The following is a 6,725-nucleotide window of genomic DNA, read 5'->3' on the forward strand; positions in this document are numbered from 1 at the left end:
ATCAGGCAGCGGGTGCCCGGCTGGCAGTCGTCTGCCTGCCGGCTGCCCGCTGCCGGCGGCGTCCTCTTCGGGCAGCGGGTAGGTGGCGAGTCCCCCTACTCCCACCTACCTCCACTGACTCTTTATCACAATAAACGTCCCGGGATCCGTTGTGGAACCCGAAACCATGCTTAAACACTTTTAAACGCAATTGATGACACCACGTAGACAATTAACGCATCAAAGGCAAGAATCAAATAGCACACATCCTATCATGATTTCTAACATAATCAACACCCGAACTTGCAAAATCCCACCCAATTATATCAAGAATAACACAATACGAAATCCCCAAATTGACCTAGGGCTCTAATTATATTCAAGTTATCAAAATCATAGTTCATCTTTTTAATACCAAGAAACATCAAGATTTATCAAGAACATCACATAATCATCAAGAACCTCTTATCATCATCAAGATCATCAAGATCACACATAAAATCCTCCCATCAATCATCAAGATCATATCATCAATATTATAAACGATTCATCACGACACAAGCGTAGAGAAGAAGCCAAAGAAGATAATTATATCAAGGAAAATAGGTTTTGTTGAGACATGGGTTACCTCTTAGCCTTAATTAATTTCCTTGGCTATGAAGGGTCTTTCTTTAAGATTCCTTCTTTCTTGATTTCTCCTAGGGGGATTCTTGGAACTTCTTGTGTGGTGAGAGATTATTGTGGTGTGGGTTCTAGGTGCCTCCTATGTCCCCTATTTATATACCTAAGAGTCCCAATTAGGGTCCAAATGCTATAGGCTTGCTAATTCTATTCCTTCTAGGACTAGGGGCTTGGTTTTAGGGATAAGGGCCCATAGACTATGGTGGGCCTTCTCCTAATTAATTACTGTAATTTAATTCTTTCTTTTGGGTAAATGATTAATTGGTTTTAAGGGTCGTAACACGGGGTGTTACACTTTCCCCCCCTTACAAGAGGCTTCGTGCTTGAGTCTAGTTTGATGTTTCAGGTGCCATTCGTAGGATAAAAGAGTCTTAGGAATTGCATGCTAGTGAATCGGTAACCCGTTGGCCTAGGAGAAGAATGCATGAACCCCTTGGGATTACTCTTAATATGTGATGCATGATTCACCAATTTGGTTGCGATCAAAATGGTTGTTTATGAGCTGCGGTTCATTTTTCTTGGCTACGGTCAGTGATTCACTTCTTGGGCAACAGCCCACGGGCCTCGTGTGCAGGTGGTCCACCGACTAGACGCGCCAGCGGTGTGTAGGGCCACCAGCCTGAGGAAGACCATAGCCCAATGAATGAGTGATCAGGCGGTGTGTAGGGCTATGGTCAGCTACGATCCACCGAGTGAAGGGCCACCGGTGTGTAGGGTCGTAGTCTCCGAGGATCTTCGCCCACCGACTGAGTCCCTCAGCGGTGTGTAGGGCTTGATCCGCTACGAACCACCGACTGTGCTCGTCAACGGTGTGTAGGGTCGTAGTCCCCATAAGAGGATCGCAGTCCACCGACTGAACGCGTCAGCGGTGTGTAGGGCTGTGATCCGCCGTCAAGCTATCGGCGGTCTATATGGTTGGTTGCGATCAACCCCTTCATGTTGCGGTATGAGGTAGGGTGCTGCGGGGCCATGTTAGTGCTATATGCACTAACTCGCATGTTCGGGGCACGTGATTGGTCCCGTGGCGCCACCAAGGTGTGCTTGTGTGATTTGAATGATGATTGAATGATGATGTGGATGATTTGAAAGTAAACTGTGACCTTAGATACATGTTCTTTATGATGTTGTCTCTATATTACTGTTTATCATGATTGAATGTGCTTACCCCTACTTGCTGAGTCTATCGCTGATTTTAAAGCTAGAGTCCCCTATGTATATATATATATATATATATATATATATATATATATGTGTGTGTGTGTGTGTGTGTGTGTGTGTGTGTGTGTGTGTGTGTGTGTGTGTGTGTGTGTGTGTGTATTCAAATGAGGACAAGTATATTATAGAGGACTGTGAGGACAGACGTAGTGTGTGCCATTAGCCGGTATGTCGTGTGCATGGCCGAATGTAGTCGTGTGCCACAGTTTGTATGTCGCGTGCTAGATTTGTTAATTTATAGAGTCTGAGTTCGAAACCGGATGTTTACATATATATATATATATATATATACCTATATTGTATTTCAACGCGTTGGAGTGGGTTACCAGCATCATTGGCTGAACAGATATATTTGGCTTTCAGGCACAGATGAGTAGACACTAGAGCGCGCTAGAGATCCGGAGTGTTGATTAGTTAGTTTCCCTTTTCGGCCTGCGTGCCATGATTATGTATTGACATTGCTTCGAGCTTGTTTAGTTAGCTTAGCCTGTGCATCTGAGTTTTCCAGCTCAGATGTAGCATAGCACCCCGCATTCTTATGTTGATTTTGGGATTTAATGAGAATTCACCTTTATTATATAAGCTTTAAATGTTTCAAAAATTTCGGGGTGTTACAGTTGGTATCAGAGCCTAAGTTTGAACCTAGGATAAGACTCTTAAGACCAGATCTTTTGGACATTAGGCTTAAACTCTAGGAGTTCAGTAAGAAAGGACTTAGGAATCATAAGACGCGCGGTGAGAACGTGAAACCCCTAAACTTTCCCTCACACGAATCCACACCTAATTTAAAAGAACTCCCCCTTCTCTTATCGCATCAAGGTGGGTACAACACTCTGACTCGACATTTACTATGAACGTTTGGCTCTATAGATCAGCATCATGGCACCAAACAGAAGACAATCAAGGACTCCGAAACCCGCCACACACGACCCCCTGGCTCAGACCCTGCAACAACTAACCCAAGTCGCCCAAACATTGAGCAACGTAGCTCTCCGCAACAACAGGCCACAACTACCTCCACAAAACACAAACTCAGAGGTCCCCCGACAAGTTTCAAACCATCGACCACCCACCTTCTCGGGAGAGGAAGATCCCGCCACCCTTGAGGAATGGATTCGAACCTTCGACAAAATTCTGGGGTTGGTAGAATACCCAGAAGAGCGTCATGTAGAGATAGCCTCGTTCTACTTCGGATACGAGGCGGACCTCTGGTGGATCCACGAGGGACCCACTTACAGATAGGAACCAGGATTCAACTGGGAAAACCTAAAAACATGACTACAAGAATGATTCTAACCAGCACACATAAGGGCATCCATGCACGAAGAGTTCCTCCACCTAAAGCAAGGAACAACTACCGTCATGGAATACCATAAACGGTTCCTCGAACTAGCACGCTTCGCACCAGAATTGGTCCCCACAGAGGCAACCAAGATAGAACGATTTATATCGGGCCTCAACTTTGAAGCCCGAAAAGCACCAGTGATAAGCGGACCTCGGACCCTCAATGAGGCTTACTCCAGTGCTGCCAACCTCTACCGAATCCAACTAATACAACGAGGGGTTCAGGAGCAGATACGAAAATGGAACACAGGAGGTGGGGCACCTCCTATGAAAAAACTACGGAACGACGCTAACACCACACCAAGCAATCCGGCCAGCCAAAGGCCGCCCCAAGGAAACAACGAAACTAGTACAAGGGGCTTCTCATGCCCAAGGTGTAACAAGGACCACAGAGGCAAGGACTGCATGGGAAATCCCTTGCGATGCTTCAACTGTGGAAAAGAAGGACACAAGTCCTTCCACTGCACTCAACCCTCAAACTCACGCCCTACAGCCATGGGCCAACGCAGAGGCACGAACAATCAGAGAAATTACGGTGTCCCCGGAAAAGTATTCGTCATGAGCCGCACCCAAGCCGAACTCGAAAACGAGGACATCCTCGATGAGGAAAACACAGCCCCAGGAAACGAAAATCCCACTAACCAAACAGAAGAAAACCAAGAAGACGAGTTCTATTTATGATAGACTAATGAACCCCTTGTAACCACCCTCATAGTAAAGTTACTTGTTAAGTTTAGCTACTTCGGAATTATTATGAATAAAATCAAAATAATTCAGCATAAAAAGAGGGACTAGACTACCCCAGGAACTCACACGCCACCAAAGTCCAACAAAGCAGACCGGTCAACCCTTCTACCACTAAAAGACAAAAGAAGGAAAAAGACAAAGGAAATCCAAAAGAGGGCACAACAAAAGAGGCTAATGTTACCAATGGGAACTAAACCCTTAACATTCCACTTATAAGACCAAGTCCTTAACCACTAAACTATGAGTGTTTCTTGAAACCTTAAGGGAACACTCCCTTCTTAAAACTCCTAAAGTCCCTAAAACCCACGAACCCCCAAATCAAAAACCCTTCTTCTTCCCCCAAACACACAAACTCTCTCTCTCCTCACCTCCACACCACACCGCCGGCACCACCCAAACACACCCCAACTGCCCAGCCAACAGCCACCGCCCAGCAACACCATCGGGACCACCCGCACAACCCGTCGCCACCGCCCGGAAGCTGCCTGCAACGGACCCGCTGCCACCACCGCCCGGAGGACTCCCGTCGACCACCCACTGCCACGCAACACCGTAACTCACATCGGCCAAGATCCCCACCAACGACGCAGCCGCCTACACCGCCCATGTCAGCCGCATCCTCGCCGTCTGAAGCCAAGCAGGTCGTTGCCTCGTCGCCGGAAAATCCTCGCCGGAGTCCTGCCGGAAAAACAACACCAGAGAAGACACCACCTTGGAAAAACTGCACCATGCCGAAAAAGCCCGTTGGCATCCGAACCCCGGATTGGAACGACGCCGTTTACACAATAATCGGAGGTAAAGCCCTCGAACCCGAACAATTCTCTCTGGAGTTGGTCGATATGCTTAAATTTCAAGGACTTTTGGATACGTATCTCACCATCAAAGGGGATACGTACCCCGAACTAGTGAAGGAGTTCTATCACCACTTAGTGGCCGTCAAACGGGGTGATAAAGTGGAGGTCACCACTAAAGTCCGGGGTAAGGAGATAGTACTCTCCGAAGGCCGCCTGGCCAAACTCCTAAAACTAACCACCACCGCTGTGTCAGATTACGATCAGAAGGGATGGATCGGTACCCAAGGCACGGGGTATATGGATTACCTCAGGTAACTACTAAGAAAGGAAGAAGGCTTCACCTCGGCCACCCGGCCAAACAGGAAAATGGCTAACCGCTGAACAAAAGATACTAGTCATGATTGTGACCGATAGCTTGTTGCTCACAAACAACAAGAGCAAGGATGTGGAAAGTTTGGAGTGCACTTTTGCCTATTTCCTAAAGCACAAGATCAAGTTCAATCTACCGGCCCTTATGATGAAACACATGGAGTTTTGCAAGACTAGTAACCGGCTTTGTCTACCTTACGGAATGATCCTAAGTTGGATCATGGAGAAAAAGGGAGTAGACTTAAGCCACACAGAAATCAAACCCGTAAGCAGAATGATTTTCAATGCCCAGAACCTCCGCCACAATGACATCTACTACACCGAAGGGGGACGATACATCACCCTCGAGGAGATTTGCCTTAAACTCGAAGAAGAACGAAGGGAATTGGTTGATCAACTGGATATCTCCAAAAAAAAGTTCAAACGGGCAATGCAAGAATGTGGGGGACTGGAGGGAAATGAGGAACAAGAGGAAGATACCGAGCCTAAACCACCAGTGCCCGCATAAGCAAGGGGAAACCCAAGGAACCAAAATGAAGAATCCATCAACGAGCGCATCCTCGCACAGCTCACCCGACAGAACCAAATCATAGACGAAGGTTCTCGTCCCTAATCCACGCAACACACGCTTTAGATCAGAGGGTGGCAGCAATCGAGACCATACTGGGCACTCGCGGGGCATCCAGTTCAGGAGCAGGAAACCAAGGTAGACCCGAACTTTCCAATCACCACTTCACCAGAAATCCAATCTACCCCAACAAAGACAACGTGTGGGGCTACGTTCCTAATCAAGAGGCAAAAATATGTGACGTCCAGGGGTGAAAGAATGGATCCACGCATCGGCTTCGGGGACGAAGCCTCTTGTAAGGGGGGGAGAGTGTAACACCCCGTGTTACGACCCCTAAACCAAATTAATTAATTTTGTTACTCACCCTAAAAAGGGAATTAAAACCCATTAATTCGCTAAAAGGGGGTCCACCATAGTCCATGGGCCCTTATCCCTAAAGTCAATCCCTTAGTCCTATAGGAAATAGAATTAGCTAATCCATACCACATAGAACCTAATTGGGACACTTAGATATATAAATAGGGACATAGGAGGCACCTAGAACTCACACCACAATAACTTTCACCACACAAGAATTCCCATTGAAGAAATCAAAAAAGAAGAAATCTTAAAGAAAGACCCTTCATAGCCAAGGAAATTAATTAAGGCTAAGAGGTAACCCATGTCTCAACAAAACCTATTTTCCTTGCTATAATCTCCTTCTTTGGCTCCCTCTATATGCTTGTGTCTTGATAAATTCCTTTATGATATTCGTGATATAATCCTATTTGTAACACCCCGTGTTACAATCCCTAAAATCAATTAAATCATTTAATCAATTACCCAAAAGAAAGAATTAAATCACAATAATTAATTAGGAAAGGCCCATCATAGTCCACGGGCCCGTATCCCTAAACCCAATCCTTAGTTCCAAAAGAAATAGAATTAGCAAGCCTATAATATTAGTTCCTAACTAGGACTCCTAAATATATAAATAGGGGGCTTAAGAGGCACCTAGAACCCCCCCCCCCACCACAATAAACGTTCCA

Source organism: Ipomoea nil, unplaced genomic scaffold, assembly GCF_001879475.1.
Source record: "Ipomoea nil cultivar Tokyo-kokei standard unplaced genomic scaffold, Asagao_1.1 scaffold3192, whole genome shotgun sequence".
Lineage (NCBI taxonomy): Eukaryota > Viridiplantae > Streptophyta > Magnoliopsida > Solanales > Convolvulaceae > Ipomoea > Ipomoea nil.